A 16,399-nucleotide genomic window follows, 5' to 3' on the forward strand; every position below is an offset into this window, starting at 1 on the left:
AACTTGACGCCACTCTACTCTGCATCACTTCACTCTATGCCAATCCAATCTAAGCCACCCTAATCTACTCTGCACTACTGCACTCTACAACACTCTACTTTATACCACTGCACTCTATGCCACTTCACTCTACTCCAGTGGTCTTCAATCTTTTTAATGCTGCAACCTCCAGTGGAAAATAAATAAATAATTGGGCCCCCCTCATAATTTTACACAATCATTCTATGAAATTGGCAATGTTTAAAGAGGTCTATTAAACATTGCATTTAAGTTCTGCTACTGTTTTAAAAATGCAACCAAATGCATGATTGCCAAACATACTATTCTGGTCAGGCAGGCCTTTCTAACATGTAACATTATCTACAGTGTAATTATTAGAACTGGGGGTGGGGGTTTTGAAGATTATGTGGAGTCCCTTCCCTTTTGACACACACTCCCAGCTACAATATAAATGATAAAAGATGTTAGTGATGGCCCATTACAGAGCGGCTTACTGGCGCTAATTTTTCCTCAGCTGAAAAGAAAGCACTGCTATCAGCATAAAGCTTCTTTTGGCCAAAATCTTAACCCCCCGATCACTTGAGGCCCCCTAGTGGGACCTGCCCCCAGTTTGAAGAACCCCGCTCTATCATGAAACAATCTACTCTATGCCACTGCAGTCTACGCCACTCAATTTGAGCCCACTGCACTCTATGCCACTGCATTCTACACCAATGCTCTCTACCTCACTTTACTCAAAACCAATACACTCTATGCCACTGCACTCAATACCAATCTACTCTGCACTGCTGAAGTGTACGCCACTATACTCTACATTGCAACACTGCACACCTGTGTGACGGTCCTTCTGGTGTTGACTGGGAGCCACTGGAAGATCTTGCGGAGCATGTGTAGGGTTTGGAAGCAGGCGGATCAGACTGCGTTTACCTGTTGTTTCATGGAAATCTAGCTGTACCGGAAGATGCCAAGGTTGCATGTGTGATCGGTTGGGGCAGGGTATAGGCCGAATTCAGCAGCCCATCGTGAGTTGTTCCAGGGAGAGATGTTGTTCCCGAAGATGAGGACTTCCGTCTTGTCCATGTTGAGCTTGAGACGGTTATCCTTCATCCAGTCAGCGACGTTCACTATACACCTGTGGAAGTAAGCTCTGGTGGTGGAGGGGTCTTTCGATTGCGAGATAATGAGCAGGCTGGCGTCAGCTTAGGAGATGATGTTGAGTCCAGACGATCAGACGGCGCTGTTCAGGTGTTTCATGTACGTGTTGAAGAGGGTGGGCTGAGGGATGATCCTTGGAGAATGCCCCAGATAATCTTCCTCGGTCCCGAGGTGAACGGTGGGAGGCTGATTCTCTGGGTTCTTCTGATGAGGTAAGTGGCGATCCATTTGTGGCCATCTCCCTGGATTCCCAAGTGGTCGAGTCTGTTGATTAAGATGTGATGGGAGACAGTGTCACAGATGACTGATATGTCCAGGAGGATGAGGGTTATTGGTTCGCCGCAGTCCATGAGGGCCCTGATGTCATCGGTGGCTGCAATTAGGGCTGTCTCGGTGCTGTTGTTGGCTTGGAATCCAGATTGAGAGGGGTCCAGGAGGTTGTTGCATTCTAGGTGTTCGATAAGTTGCTGATTAATTGCCTTCTCAAGAATCTTCACTGTAAAAGGGAGCAGGGAGCAGGGAGCTAGGCAGGTTGGTCTTTGGTTCTGCTGGGTAGGAAGATTTTCTTTTTAGAAAAGGCCTCTCTTAAGCATGTTTCCAGTCATCAGGGAAGGGTGATGGAGGCGTTCAGTTCTTTCTTGAGGATGTAGCCAATCGTCTTGCTTTTGAGGTTGAAGACGTGGTGGGGACAGGGGTCCGTGGGTGCACCCTTATTGAAAGATGTTTATTGGATAAACATAGTGAGTCACAGATATACATACAGATTTCATATCAACAAGGTCGTTCACTTCCAGTACACTACTTGAATATGAAGTGGAGAGCATGTCAAGGCATCTCAAATTACCATCAGAGCTTGGTACTTAATCAATGGCCGCCTAACTCTCTTGTCCCCTCCACATACAACCATGGACCTCAGCTCACTCAATCAATCAAGATCAGGGCTTGACTGGCCGTAGCAGGCACCAGGCATTTCTCCGGTGGGCCACTAGGGTGGGTGCTAGTTTTGGGCCCCTGGGGGGCGTTTCTGTTACCAGGGGTCAGCAATATCGCCCCCTGTATCAAAATCAGCCGAAACTGGCCCTCACAAACTGCTTGGCTGCACCCCCCCTCAGCCAGGGGGGGGGCAAACAGTTTGTCAGGGCCGGTTTTGGTTCCTAGTCTGGCCCTGATCAAGATTTATATAGCGTGGCTAATCACCCCACAGGGTTTCCAGGCGCTTGCAGGCCCTGGAAGCTTATTCGAACAGCTAGGTGATGAGGGCCACTCAGAATTCCAGAAGTGAGGTGATGACCCAGATCTTTGCTGTGATGTGGGAGAAGGAGTATACTCCATGTTTGCTTCAGTAGATGCAGGGAATATGAACAAGTGAAAGGGAGGTGGAGCATAGTCTTCTCGATGGTTGGTGGAAATTCAGGCGGTGGTTAATGTATGCAAACCTTGGTTGTGTAGAGCCTTTTGTGCATGGCTCAGCAGCTCTAATTGGCATCTCTTCTGTACAGGGAGCCAGTGGAGTTGCCTGATGTGGGGTGTGATGTGAAGTCATCAGGGAAGGCCGATGATAAGTCTGGCTGCAGCGTTCTGTATGGTCTGAAGTCTCTGTTGGAGGTGTACGGCGATTCCTACGTAGAGTGCATTTCCATAGTCCAGTAGGTTGGTGATAAGGGCTAGTGTCACGGTGCGTCTCAGGTGTAGAGTTAGCCATTTGAAGATCTTACGTAGTATGCGCAGAGTGAGGAAGTCAGTGCTACTCGGACCACTTGAACATCACTTTTGTTTCCATATTTTGGACACTAACTTTTAATTTGTGCCATAATGAAACCAGAAATCCAAGATGGGTTATTCCTTCAACCTATGCTAAGACCTCAAAAATCTTCCCCACATCTCCTCAAATTGTGGTACTCTACCATTAGTTTGTATATTGAATTTTCCAATGTTGTCAGTGTGTGTGTTTCTTCATGCCAGTTATTATAAGTGGGAAGAGCTTTAGATTTCCAGAGACGCAGAATGGCTGTCTTAGTCACAGTTATATCTCATGAAGAATTGTAATGCGGGTCGGGCGGAATGTCAGTGGCATTTGCATGCCAGTTATAGATTTTGCTTCTCGCCAAACCCTTGTCCAGTACTGTTTTATCTTTGAGCTTTCCCATACTACAGCCCTGAGCTTATACGGTCATCCTGACCTTTAAATGCGGCCCCTGGTCAAAGGCAGTATTGGGTTTCTGTTTACTCGTCTCAGCACTGCCATTAAAAAAGCTAAATAAACTGTCAGGCATTTACTTAAAGGAAGTAACTAGGGTGTCCTGCATCGCTTAACTTTAGGAACATCTTCATTTATAAAGGCATCTTTCAGCAGACGTGTAATAATTTGATTAAGTCTATTTCATTAACATACAGAAAGCCATTCAGCTTGGTACATCAGAATATATTTATGTAAAAGTATTTCTTTTAAAAGTGATACTTTTCAAACATGAATTCAGAAACATTGATAGTGCCCCCACCTGACAACCATGCTAAAAGTAACCTAATAGTCAAGCCAGTGATGTGAACCCTCTGGATGGCCTGTGTTGCTATTGTACATGGACAAAATAATAGTTTATTGGACAAGTTTATGTACAGTGCACATCCTGAATTCATATATTTGGTGGTCCTCTTGTATGTGACAATGAAGAAAAACAAGCAATTGCAATGCAATAGGTCTCGCATTTGGGAGAGTTTGAGCTATTGCATTGTACATGACAATGCCTTTTATTTATGTATTTTGAAAACCTGCAAGTGTGTGTAAAAATGCACTTTGTACTTATAGTCCTTGCTTACGAGAAGCATGACTGGCAGTAAAAGAGGAAAACACACAAGATGATGGATGGAATGCTGCACAATGGCAAAACATTCACCCCCAGTCACAGATCAGGGTTTAATCCATCGTTATTTTGCTCACCAAGCCACCCCAGTTCAGACATGGCCATATGCAAATCAGACTTGACCCTGTGCCTCATGAGAACAGTCCAGACTGAACTGCCAAGCCATTTCTTCCCTGGACCGGAATCAAGCATCCTAGGACCGGTTTCTGGCTATCAGCCATCTTCAGCCAGGAAATCTTGACTCCAGTGGCTTAGTGAGCACGGGACCCGCGTCTGGGCATACCCTTACCACATAGGGTGAACATCAAAACACACAAGATGATGGATTGAATGTTGCACAATGGCAAAACATTCACCCCCAGTCACAGATCTGGGTTTAATCCATCGTTATTTTGCTCACCAAGCCACCCCAGTTCAGACATGGCCATATGCAAATAAATCTTGACCCTGTGCCTCATGGGAACAGTCCAGACCGAGCCATCAACCCATGTCTTCCCTGGACCGGCATATTTTGAGAACAAGGGTACCCCATAAAGCGAACCTGGGGTGGAAACGTATTTTAGAAGAACAATGGTTCAGGGGTGGCCTAATGAGGTCCTTGAGAGAATATAGCGTGCGATTAATTCACGCTGGGGAGCTAAAGATGTAGGTAAACATAAACTCATTAATTTATTTTCATTTTTTAGCATATATCAAAATGTTTCAGGTGCTCATATGGGTGACAGAGTGCATAACGTGACATAAGTGAACATAGTGAAAACGAAACAAAATGTCACACAACAACAAGGTATAAACCACAGAAATATACAATGGAGTGGGGGTATTTCCTTGAGTGGGTTCCCTGGACCGGCATCAAGCATGCTAGTACTGGTTTCTGGCTATCAGCCGTCTTCAGCCAGGATAGCTTGACTCCAGTGGCTTAGGGCCATATGTATCATTGAAATTCGCATTCGCAAAGGCCGAAAATCGCAGAATTTCGGCCTTTGCGAATGCGAATTCTCAATATGGTATGTATTATGCAAATGTGGTTCACAATAAGGAATCGCACTATTTGCGATTGCGATTGCATTTAAGGAATCGCAAAAATTGCGATTCCTTAAATGCAATGTATGAAGCAAAAAAATATTGCTAATTGACCCTAAGGATTCGCAAATTACCACCAACTTCAAGTTGGTGGTAAGTTGCGAATTCCTTTGAAAAAGCATTTTTTGTACAAACAAAAGGTGCCATGTGACGCTCATACATGCCCTTAGGGCATGTATGTGCGCCATATGCGCATACATGTCATTTTCAGGGGTGCAGCTGGGTGTCCTTTGGACACCCCTGCACCCTTGAAAATATTCCCAATTTGCGATTAGCTAATTGCTAATCGCACATTTCCCCTTCATTCCTATGGGCCTCCTGGTCCATAGAAATGAATGGGAAATTATTCCTTAATTGCGATTAGCAATTTGCTAATCGCAATTAAGGAATTGTAAGAAATCGCTAAAAAGAAGCTGATTTCTACATACATACCATTTTGCGATTTCTAAATAGCGATTCCTTAAAAATCGCTATTTAGAAATCGCAAATGGTGATGATGATACATATGGCCCTTAGTGAGCACGGGACCCACATCTGGGCATACCCTTACCACATAGGGTGAACATCAAAATACACAAGATGATGGATGGAATGTTGCACAATGGCAAAACATTCACCCCCAGTCACAGATTTGGGTTTAATCCATCGTTATTTTGCTCACCAAGCCACCCCAGTTCAGACATGGCCATATGCAAATCAGTCTTGACCCTGTGCCTAAAAGAGGAGCAGTTACTGCCAGCCTTGCTTCTCGTAAGCAAGTACTATAAGTACAAAGTGCGTGTTTACACACCGCTTGCAGGTTTTCAAAACACATAAATAAAAGGCACTGTCATTTGCATTGCCAAAAGCTTAAAGTCTCGCAAATGCGAGATCTATTGCATTGCAAATGCTTGTTAGAGTGGGTGTGAGTTGGAATCCAACTGTTACTCTATCCCGCTCTGGTTACGATTCTTTTATCTTGTGCTAAACTGACATTGGCCAGAGCATGGACCTGCCCTAAACCTCCTAACATCTCGGAATGGTGGTCTTTAGTACTAGAAATACACTATATGGAGTCAGCCCTGGCAAAACTAAGAGGAGCTCACTCGCAAAAAAAATTCGAGAAAATATGGAGAAACTTTATATGAATTATGTACAATTATTGTTACACTGCTCATTTGATCAAACTCTGATTGCTTTGTTTATTTTTATATATTTATATTTCTTATTTTTCTGGCCAAGCTATTTCGTCCTAGCCTTTTGTTTAATATGAATCATTACTGCGTAATTTATTCTAAGTGGAACCTAAAAATTGAATATGAAAATGTAACAAGCTCTGTATGGTCAATATAACTTGGCATGTTTCTTCTCATCAGTTTGTCAATAAAAAAAAAAAAAAAAAAAAAAAAAAAGGAATCCAACTGTTACCCAATGCCGGCGTGAGCACCAATGGGTGGAGGCTTCACGTGAGTGAGTGCTCACAGGAGCAGGTACAGACTATTCCCTACAAACCAATGTGTGATACATTACTGTAGACTTGTCACTAAAGCTCCTAGAATTAGCAAATCTTATAGTTTAAAGATGCTAACATGGAATTCCTCATGTCTGTAAGTGAGAATCTTGCGCAGGGTTGTACTGGAAGAGAAAATAGACCAGGACACCAAAATAAAAGTTGCCCTTATTGCAAAGAGGGCGTTTTTGATCTTTTACAATGGGTTCTGTAAGTGATTTGCAAGGTATCAGAGACTACATATATTTAGTTTGATACTGGCAATGTTTGTGGGAAATTAACAGTAAAACCTACCCAACCGACCATAAAACAGACCCACAAATAGCCAAGAAACCGGCCCTTACTCTGATTGTCAGACCAGTCCCATATGCAGTGCCGGGTAGTCCAATAGTACTATAGGCCTGTCCAAAACATAAGATCACATGCCTGGTCAGCTCGTTTATCCCAAGAGAAAACTGTGTTTAGGGACATGTCAATCCTGGAAAGGGGTTGTCTGCACTCCATGTGCTCACAGGGTGTGAAGACTTCATAGTGTTTTGTCAAGACCCTAGAGCTCTCCCATTTTTATTAATAACAACCCGAGCGCTCCTTTGTAATGCATCTTATAATTAAAGGCATCACGTGGAAGGATTAAAGGCTGAGACAGCCGTCAGGTTAACAGAGGAAAATGCAACAACATGAATGAGGCGTATGTACGCACATGGTGAAAAACGTCCAATCTGATTCACAGTAAAGGAAGCAAATCCCTTGGAAACCTCTTATTAATGGCATTCAAGGGAATCAAGGCACAAAGCAGAATGCAAGACCCTGAAATATTTACAAAGTCAGTTTTATACAGTGCTTGAATGCCCAGAGATGTGCTTTACACAGTAATAACACCAGTAACAAGCAAACCTCGTAATGTGAAAATTGCGTTATGGACCCCGGGGTGTTCTCAAAGGTGAGGATTGTTTTGCATGGCAGTCCCCTAATTTTCGCCAAGGCTGTGCTTACTACGGGTAGGTCGCAGAGTTTCCCACATGTGTATTTTTTTGTTATCTAAAAACATCAGGTGTTTTTGCTTCCCATTTAAATTACGGAAAGAGAAAAAAATTGCTAACATCCTTACCTTTGCAAAGTCAGAAAGAAAACGGTTTTAAAGTTAACTCATGAGAAGACTATGCATTCATTTCTCAGAGCAAACCAAAAATCATTGCAAACTATTGCATGTCCGCGTGGAAAACATGCCGTGGCTTGGATGTAAACATTTTTGCAATGCAATAGGTCTCGCATTTAAATGTGAGACCTATTGCATTTTAAAGAAGTGGTCGCCATTGTCCCGGCTTCTTCAAAAGAGAAAGCGGGCATGGCGTGCTGAACGTAAGTAAAGCACGTTGTGCCTGCAGCAAAAGAAACTCAATAAAGAAAATAGTGCTTACACAACTCAAGAACACGAACTGTGCAAAAACCGAAGTAAAGGGGCCAGTCACCATGGGAGGTTACAAATGAAGACAAAGCGGTAGTAAGGAGGGACTAACAAGCCTCTTTACGAATCAGACGTCATCATTTAGGAAGGACACTGACACTGGCACAAGCCAATTACATGGAAAAACACACTCTATTGCAGGGCTAGAGGGATGTTTATAGACCAAGCCTAAGTATTATCCCCCATGAGAATCAACGATCAACTACAAACTTAGGGGTCTAATTAGGGATCCAAAAGTAATCCTCTACTCATAGTAACCTTATCAATAGTACAAGGGTACGATGACAGTAACACTAACAAACCAGATCACAAGATGTGAAGAACCAGTAACGTAAGTCACCCCTGATTTAGGATTCCCATCAACGGTCTTGTAATGATCAATATTATCATTTGGTAATCCTGATCCGGTATTGTGTCTCTAGATCATTGAGACCGGCATACCCAGATAACCAGATTCGGGGTAGCGACCCACAATCACTCGGTACTACCACATGATGTTGATGTGATGGGAAGTGCAGTGTAAACTAAAAATAAGTGGTGGTCTAAAAAAGGATAAGGAGCTCAACCAGGGATACTTTTAATAATTGTTGGCCCCTTCCCTAATAAAAACAAGAACAGTGTAGTATCGTCATCGCAGTCCACACAAATAGCTGCGAGGAGACCAAAAATACAGGTGTGAGTATGGGGTCATGCGTGTGATTTACACTTGACAGAGTTAATTATCAGTCATGATCTGACCTTGTACATAACAGTATTTTCTCCACGATGCACATACGGTAAATACATGAGGTTTCTGGAGGCTTGCTACCATCTTAAGCCCACTATGTAATGGCTGGTTAAATTGAACTTGTGATTTTGATTTTGGTCTAAAGAATTAAACCTGTAATATCTATTCCCTGTTATGCTCTCAGGGCAGGGTGATTTGGAGACACTCCCAGCGCCTCCTGGCTCGGATTAATTTGAGCTTGGTCACCCTTCGAGATGGGCATTGCCAATAAAACTTTTTAGATTATTCGGGTCCGTTAAATGACCAACATATTGCATCCAGTCCCGGTATGAATCGACCTCAGCTCAGGGTCTGCATTTAATTTGGGTACTGGATGATAAAACCCCTTTTCTGTGTAGGTGGGTTTCATCACGGCATAACTACCGATTGACGCAGGCTTGCGTCATCTGTTAGGCATTGTTCTTTGCCAGGGAACTCGGCAAAGACCGAAATGCGGAAGTCACAACTAGAAACTACAAAAACGGGTGACGTGACGTCATTTTGTAGTTTCATACCGGCGAGTCTCACGAGAATACGAGCGCGAGGCCGGTAATGAGTTTTGGACTGAGCACTTGCAAGGACTGAGCGAGATACAAGTCCTGTCAACAGCGGTGGGCACTATTGATAACGAAAGCTCTAGAGGAGTCACTCTGGCAGATCTTGACAGCTATCCCTGTGTAGGCGGCGACCGGGTCAGCCCCTCCCCCACAGGTACCGATTGGTTGTGTGTCATTTACCAGAACAGTGAAGTAGTCAGAGGATAGGAGTGACTGTGCCTCCCCCTGACTCAGTCACGGCTTGAGACAACGACGGACAGGTAGGAATATAGTTCTACCTTCTTTACTAGCCTTATACCAGGCATTTTTTCATTCTGCCAGCCATATGCTGGATTTAAGTAGGTCAGAACACTACTGTTTGTTTAGCCTGTAGTTGACAGTGAGGTGGAGAGAGGGTGTTCTAGTGAATCTCTTGATGGTTGTTAATAAGCTCCATATACAGAAGACCCTAGACTACGTAGCACGTACATCGCCAGAGTAGATTAATGTCTGACCTCTCGGTCTTTGTTATTTACGCAGCCGGTTTCTGTTATTGTAGAGCGGGGTCTCACATATCCTGAGCCAGGTCCAGGAAGAGGAGAGGTCCACTCCCCGGACACTCTGGGTGAGTAAGCAAGCTGATTTATTCTTGTGAAACAATTTATTATGTTTACTACAGACCAGGGTAGCTGATTGTGATCTTCCTGTACGTTTGTCCTCTTTACACAGTACATATTCAACCAGGTGCCGAAGAGAGGAGTTGATACAGTCGAAGGAACATTATATCCTTTACTGGTTTTCACTTGTGTTTTTTTTTGCATATTTTTTCACACTTTATTCACATTTAAGCAGTAGTATATTTATAGAACAGAGACCCTGACGAAAGCCTGAGGAGTTAACCTTTAGTGGCTGAAACATGTTAAAGGTCTCCTCGCAGCTATTTGTGTGGACTGCGATGACGATACTACACTGTTCTTGTTTTTATTAGGGAAGGGGCCAACAATTATTAAAAGTATCCCTGGTTGAGCTCCCTATCCTTTTTTAGACCACCACTTATTTTTAGTTTACACTGCACTTCCCATCACATCAACATCATGTGGTAGTACCGAGTGATTGTGGGTCGCTACCCCGAATCTGGTTATCTGGGTATGCCGGTCTCAATGATCTAGAGACACAATACCGGATCAGGATTACCAAATGATAATATTGATCATTACAAGACCGTTGATGGGAATCCTAAATCAGGGGTGACTTACGTTACTGGTTCTTCACATCTTGTGATCTGGTTTGTTAGTGTTACTGTCATCGTACCCTTGTACTATTGATAAGGTTACTATGAGTAGAGGATTACTTTTGGATCCCTAATTAGACCCCTAAGTTTGTAGTTGATCGACAAGCCAATTACAAACATGGTCGGAGAGTGGGCGGGGCTTCTCCTCCATATTCCTCTACAGCAGTCTTGCTGAGTAGAGCATGCGTGCTGACTCAGACTCGACCTAATAAGGGAAAGTGGAATAAAACAATTGCCTAGGATCACACAATTTGGTAAAGTGGGGAAGCTGAGATTGACCACAGGTTTTTTGCTTTCACATTCGCAATCCAGCCTCTAAATGTACTAAATGTACATGCTTCAGTTCCTCAGCACCAGTCGCAGCCAGGTTGTCTTGCAGGTGGGATGGTCACACGGGGAGGGGGAGTTTACAACAAAAAATAGACTTACCTCTCTGCTGGTCGGGTCCCGTGCCTTCTCGTCTCCTGCTCTCCGGCCTCTGGCAGGAACAGGAAGCGGCAGCAAGGCTTCCTCCAGACCCTTCCCTAAACCAATCACAATGCTGCAAGCAGCGTTGTGATTGGTGGGAACTCCGCCCAGCCAGGTCCTTACGGGGAGTTCATGTTCTCCATGTAGTCTGCATTTCAGCCTGCATGGAGAAGGGCAGAGTGCGCATGACTTGTTTGGGCGAAACCAGAGGGCCGTCCAAATAGTCATTGCACCCTCAGGAGTGGGCACACCACTCCTCCCCTGCCTGCTCGCAGAGTAGTCCCGCCGGCAACCAGACATAAAATGGTAATGACTGAAAGTTATTACCATGTTATGTTTCTGCTTCTCCCACTACGAGACAGCAGTGAGGCAAGGCTCCTCTGCCCAAGTGGAGGAGCCGCCATTGTTCAGCACCCATCTTACCTCCCTCCCCAACCGCCACCCTGCTGTTATCAATGCAGCCCTTGGTCACACCACAGGCAAAACGTATTGGCCCCTGGTAAAATGTTGGCGAGTACCGATGCCATACTACATGGGCAAAATCACCTTTCCCCTCCTCATATCTCCAGTAGGTCTCACAAGGTGCCATTTTTGGGTCTGGCTTAGGCAGTGCATGTGCTGTTTCTTTGAGACATGCTGTATCTACTCTGTGGGCTTTTAGCACGCCCATCGTTTTTTATATATTCCGTCATGTGCCTTTCAGAATTCCTTGCCAACACTATTTTTTCGTGCCTTCTCAACCCCTTCCTCGTCAGAGGTGCGGTGAGGACCGGGACCCACGTCTCTGAAGTGTGGGAGCCGCTCCCCTTCTGATATCCCCGCTGTGGTTCTACCGTCGCCCGGGTCTGTGTGCTGCCTGCAGCTGCAGGCGTCCCCTCCCGTGCCCGCTGGCTGCTCCCTGGGAGAAGGCGACTCAGCGTGGATGTTATACCCTTCAACGCACACCAAGTGCCATGTGTCTTCTTAATCCTTGCCAAGCCTGGCCTCCCTTCTTGATTCCCACTCCCTGACCCTCCTGGGAGGAGCCCGCCAACAAAACCTTTCTCCATCCCACCTGTGGTGTTTGATTCTCCCCACCCCATTGTTGTCCCTCACTGCACCCTCTCCTCACTGGAAAAAAAATCTATCTACTTTAAGGTGACACTTAAGATTGCGAGTGGCTGCTGTGTCGGCAAATCGCCCTGCTGCCTGCGGCGTTTGCTAAATAAATGCCTTTTCTTCCTGGTGAATCCGGATTCCTTCACCCCCTTCTCCTGATGGGGTTTATTCACTTCTATCATTTATACAGTTAATCTGTCCGCAACACTTGGCCAGACCTTCCCCTCGATGGCCAGATGAGAATCGGACTTGCTGGTGGCTAATGGCCGGCAGGAGCACAGCTTGACGGCTGACTCTTTCCCAACCTAACAAACTTTCCGAGGTTATGGTGACACCCTGGCAGGAAACTGACTCCATTCTAGCCATGCTAGCAGTTTTTATTCGCGAAAACCAAAGAAAGGGTTTGGCTTCTCTGCAGTAAGGCCAAGCCTTATATATCATAAACAACCACAATTTACCAGTACTGCAATATTGTTTCTCAAAGCATCAGCATGACGAAAAAGAATTAAACTCTATCATCAGAACAATCTCATTTGTTTGAGTTAATCATTTTATTTTTCAAAAGTTATTCAAAAATCAATTACTAGTTCTATCAAAAAGAACTTGACGTATTAGTTTTTATTCAGCATCAACTTGTAGTCATAACATTCTCCAACAGCACAGTCAGTTTTCTGGGGGTAGCTCTTCTGGTCCCTAAATGCAGCACTATTCAGCATTTTACACTATGGACGTCACAAATCAATAGGTACATCCATAAATAGGTAAGCACAATTATCTAGGCACATGACTTTTCACTCGAATGAATACAATATGTAATTAATTAGCACACAAATTAATGAGTGAATGAAACCTTTATATCGAAGGCAGTGAGGCGATTTGCCTGTTGTTGTTCCTGCTAAAGAAGATAAGCCATGGTAGTAAGAGGTGGTGGGGGCACGTTGGCAGTAAAGTAAGCCATCTCAGCAAAGAGGCCAAAAACCATACTTCTGACAATCTGCACTGCTCCTGATGCTTCCTGGCTTAGTTTGGTGCAGTGAGCTCATAAAACAGAGGCCGTGGGCCTAGAGGTGACTCGTTTAACACATGACCAAAAAGCGATCAATTTAACACCGCGGCCTAGTAGCGGAAGACTTAACACCTAAACACGGAAGTGAATCGGGTAATACCAGTTCAACCCTGTGACTTAGCAGGATACCTCAGTTTCCACTAGTGCTCAGAGTAGTGCCTAGAAGTCAATCATTTGGCATTACTGTCCAGAAAAGATGAATTTGACCGAATTTGGTTCCCACTTCTGTATGGAAAGGGGTGTGGGTACCACTTTTTTTTTGTTGAAGAATTTTATATAGCGCGAACTAGACCCGAACCGAATCGGGTATCAGAGCGCTTTACATAGCACCAGTTACATTACATGAGGACACACATTCATTTTAGGCATGGAGAGATTTAGTGATTTGCCCAGAATCACAGGAGGTTTTGGCGTTGTTAGCGAGACTCGACCCCAGATCCCCAGGTCCGAGGTCGAGCGCCCTAGCCGTTAGGCCAAGAGGGCTAGAGGGATTCAATAACATGACGGTGTAGCCCTTTTGATCGTGCAGTGTGTGCTGCCCAAACACTGGGCTGTGTATTGTGTAGATAACTTGTATCTTCCCATCTCGTTCGTCTTTTCACTTTTCTGATATCGGTTTTCTTACTTTCGCTGTAAAACCCAAACATTCACGCTCTCTTCTGTCAGACTTTATTTCACCGATCTCTACTCGATTAAACGCCCACGCCTCTATTTCCTCTCTGGTGCGGTCCTATTGCTGTCTCCATTCTCACCTAGTTCTTTCTCTAATTCCAGTTCAAGACCCCCAACTTTTACTTGTTTCTCCTTATGGCTTTTATCTCTCCCACCGTCCACAGCCCCACTCTTTCCTCTCTCTTTCTCTTTCATCTCATTTTTCGTCTTCATGCCTCTTAGATCCTTTATTCTCTCTTCTGTCATAGCTTCCCTCCCTTTCACCCTCCTTCTTTTCATTTCTCTACACCCTGTTCTCATTCTTTTACTCCGGTCTCACATTTTATTCTTTCTTCTTGTTTCTTTCCTCTCTCCGCTTCATCTCACCTCGCTTCTCACCCCACCCCACTTCAGTTCCCTTTTTCTTTCTCTTCCATTTTCTCTTCTCTTTTCTTGCCTCTTCTCTGAAATTCCTTTATCTTTCCTGTATCCACATTCCAAGTGATTCCCCTCTTCTCTGTTTCCCATTCCTCTCTCTGTTTTATTTCCATGCCCTTTTCTATAGCCGCCACTCATTTCGCATCATTTCCTTTCAATTTTTTTCTCTTCCCATCCACACTTCCCTAAACCTAACTCCCAGGCTCATTTCATTCCGGTAGGCGTTATCATGTCTTCTCTCCTTTCATATTTCATATTTCTTCTGTCCACCCGCTTATCATTCTTTCTTCCTCTCCAGCACCCTTCTACACAACTCTTACCTTGCGAAATCCTTCTACAACCTTGTGTGATTTCCTTGTGCACAGAAGTGAGCTGGTCTTTCCTGTGTTAGAGGGGTTTTTGCGTAGAAATTGACTGAAAGCCCAGTGTTGTTCACAATCACGTGTCAGACTCAAGTGCCTCTTAAAATAACCCCTGCTCACCCTCTGGGCGGCGTGGCGCGAGCAGTCAAGGCTTATTTCAGAGGCGATGTTTTATATCAAAAATAAGTATACTTTATATAGAGTTATCACAAGACCAATAAACGACAAAAAGAATCCACAGTACTATTAAATTTCAAGAGTTCAGGTTAAAAAGGCTTAAATCAAGGTTCTGTGTGAGTCGGTAACCCGTACGAGCTACAGCGTCATTGACAATAACAGAGTCTAGCAAATCCAGCAGACCGCGTCGGTACGGGCCCACTCGAATGTCGACAGACTCAGTCACAGTACCTTTTATTCGGGGCGGCCGGCACGGACGTGCGGGGGGGTTCCGGTGATTGTCGCATTGCAACAAGGAAGCGTTGCAGGATGCGTTGTCTCTCGATGCGGTGCAGGCAGCGGCCCGTTGACAGAGTCGGTGGATCCAAGGCTTGTGTTGCAGGGCGAGATGGTGCTTCAACGCGGTGCTTGCAGCTTGCGGTGTGGCAAACTGGCCGGAGTTTGGGAGCTGGCGTCGATCAGTCCGGACAGCGGTGCGAGTCGGGTGGTGCGTTGCAAAGCGTGCGAGGCGGTGCCCAACTCCAATGCGGTCACAGGACTCGAAGTCAGCAGCAGTGACCGCGTCGGTCAGGCCAGTTCGATTCGGTGTAGCGAGGCGTTGCACGTCACGGTGTCCTTTCAGTCGCGGTGCAGGCTATGGCCCGTTGATGGAGTCGGTGAGCGCAGAGCTTGCGTTGTTCGAGGCGGACGTTGCTTGGTGCGGTGCCTACAGGACACCGGGCCCGTCGTGAGAGTCGGTCACAGCTCCCTGCCTCTGTAGCCACTTGTTTCCATCAGCAATTCACAAAGGCTGGTGAAGTCCACTGGTCCTGGGACTTCGGTCAGGGGGCAAGCTCTCTTCCAAGCCCTTGGAGATCTTTGCACAAGTTGAAAAGAAAAGTCCGCAAAGTCTTTCTCCTCCCTTTGGCAGCAAGGCAACCACTGCAGGTCAATCCCCCAAGCAGCACTTCAGCTTGGGAATAGTCTCTCCTCAGTTTCTTCAGGTTCCTTCTCCTCAGCAGAGGTTTCATCTTGTCAGTTCCAGGAGTGATCTAATTTTATGGGATCAGGGTCCCAATACCTATACCCTAAAATCCTTTGTTCTCTGAGGGGAGAGGGACCTGTGCCCAGTCCAAACCAATTCCTGAGCACTCTGTTTACCAGACTGCTCCTTTCCTTTCACCATGCAGGGCAAGAACATCAGACGCCCCACAGGAGGTGGAGTCAGCATTGTGGAAGGTAAGTACAGTCCAGGAGCACTTTGTTGACAGTCTTCCTTCTCTTCTTTCAGTGTGCAGGGCAGAGACATCAGACACACCACAGGGGGTGGAGCCAGCATTGTAGAGGGAAGGCCTAGCCCTATTCAGGTCCCAGGTGCAACTCCTCCCTCCTGGATGCAGATCTCCCTATTCACCACTGGTCTGCATCAGCCTGTCTCCTGGAATTCCCCGGTCCTGTCACACACAAACCCAGACAAGGAATACACAACCTAGCAGAGGCGGGCTCAAATGGTTAGG

The sequence above is a fragment of the Lissotriton helveticus genome, chromosome 5_1 (assembly GCF_964261635.1).
Source record: "Lissotriton helveticus chromosome 5_1, aLisHel1.1, whole genome shotgun sequence".
NCBI classification, from domain to species: domain Eukaryota; kingdom Metazoa; phylum Chordata; class Amphibia; order Caudata; family Salamandridae; genus Lissotriton; species Lissotriton helveticus.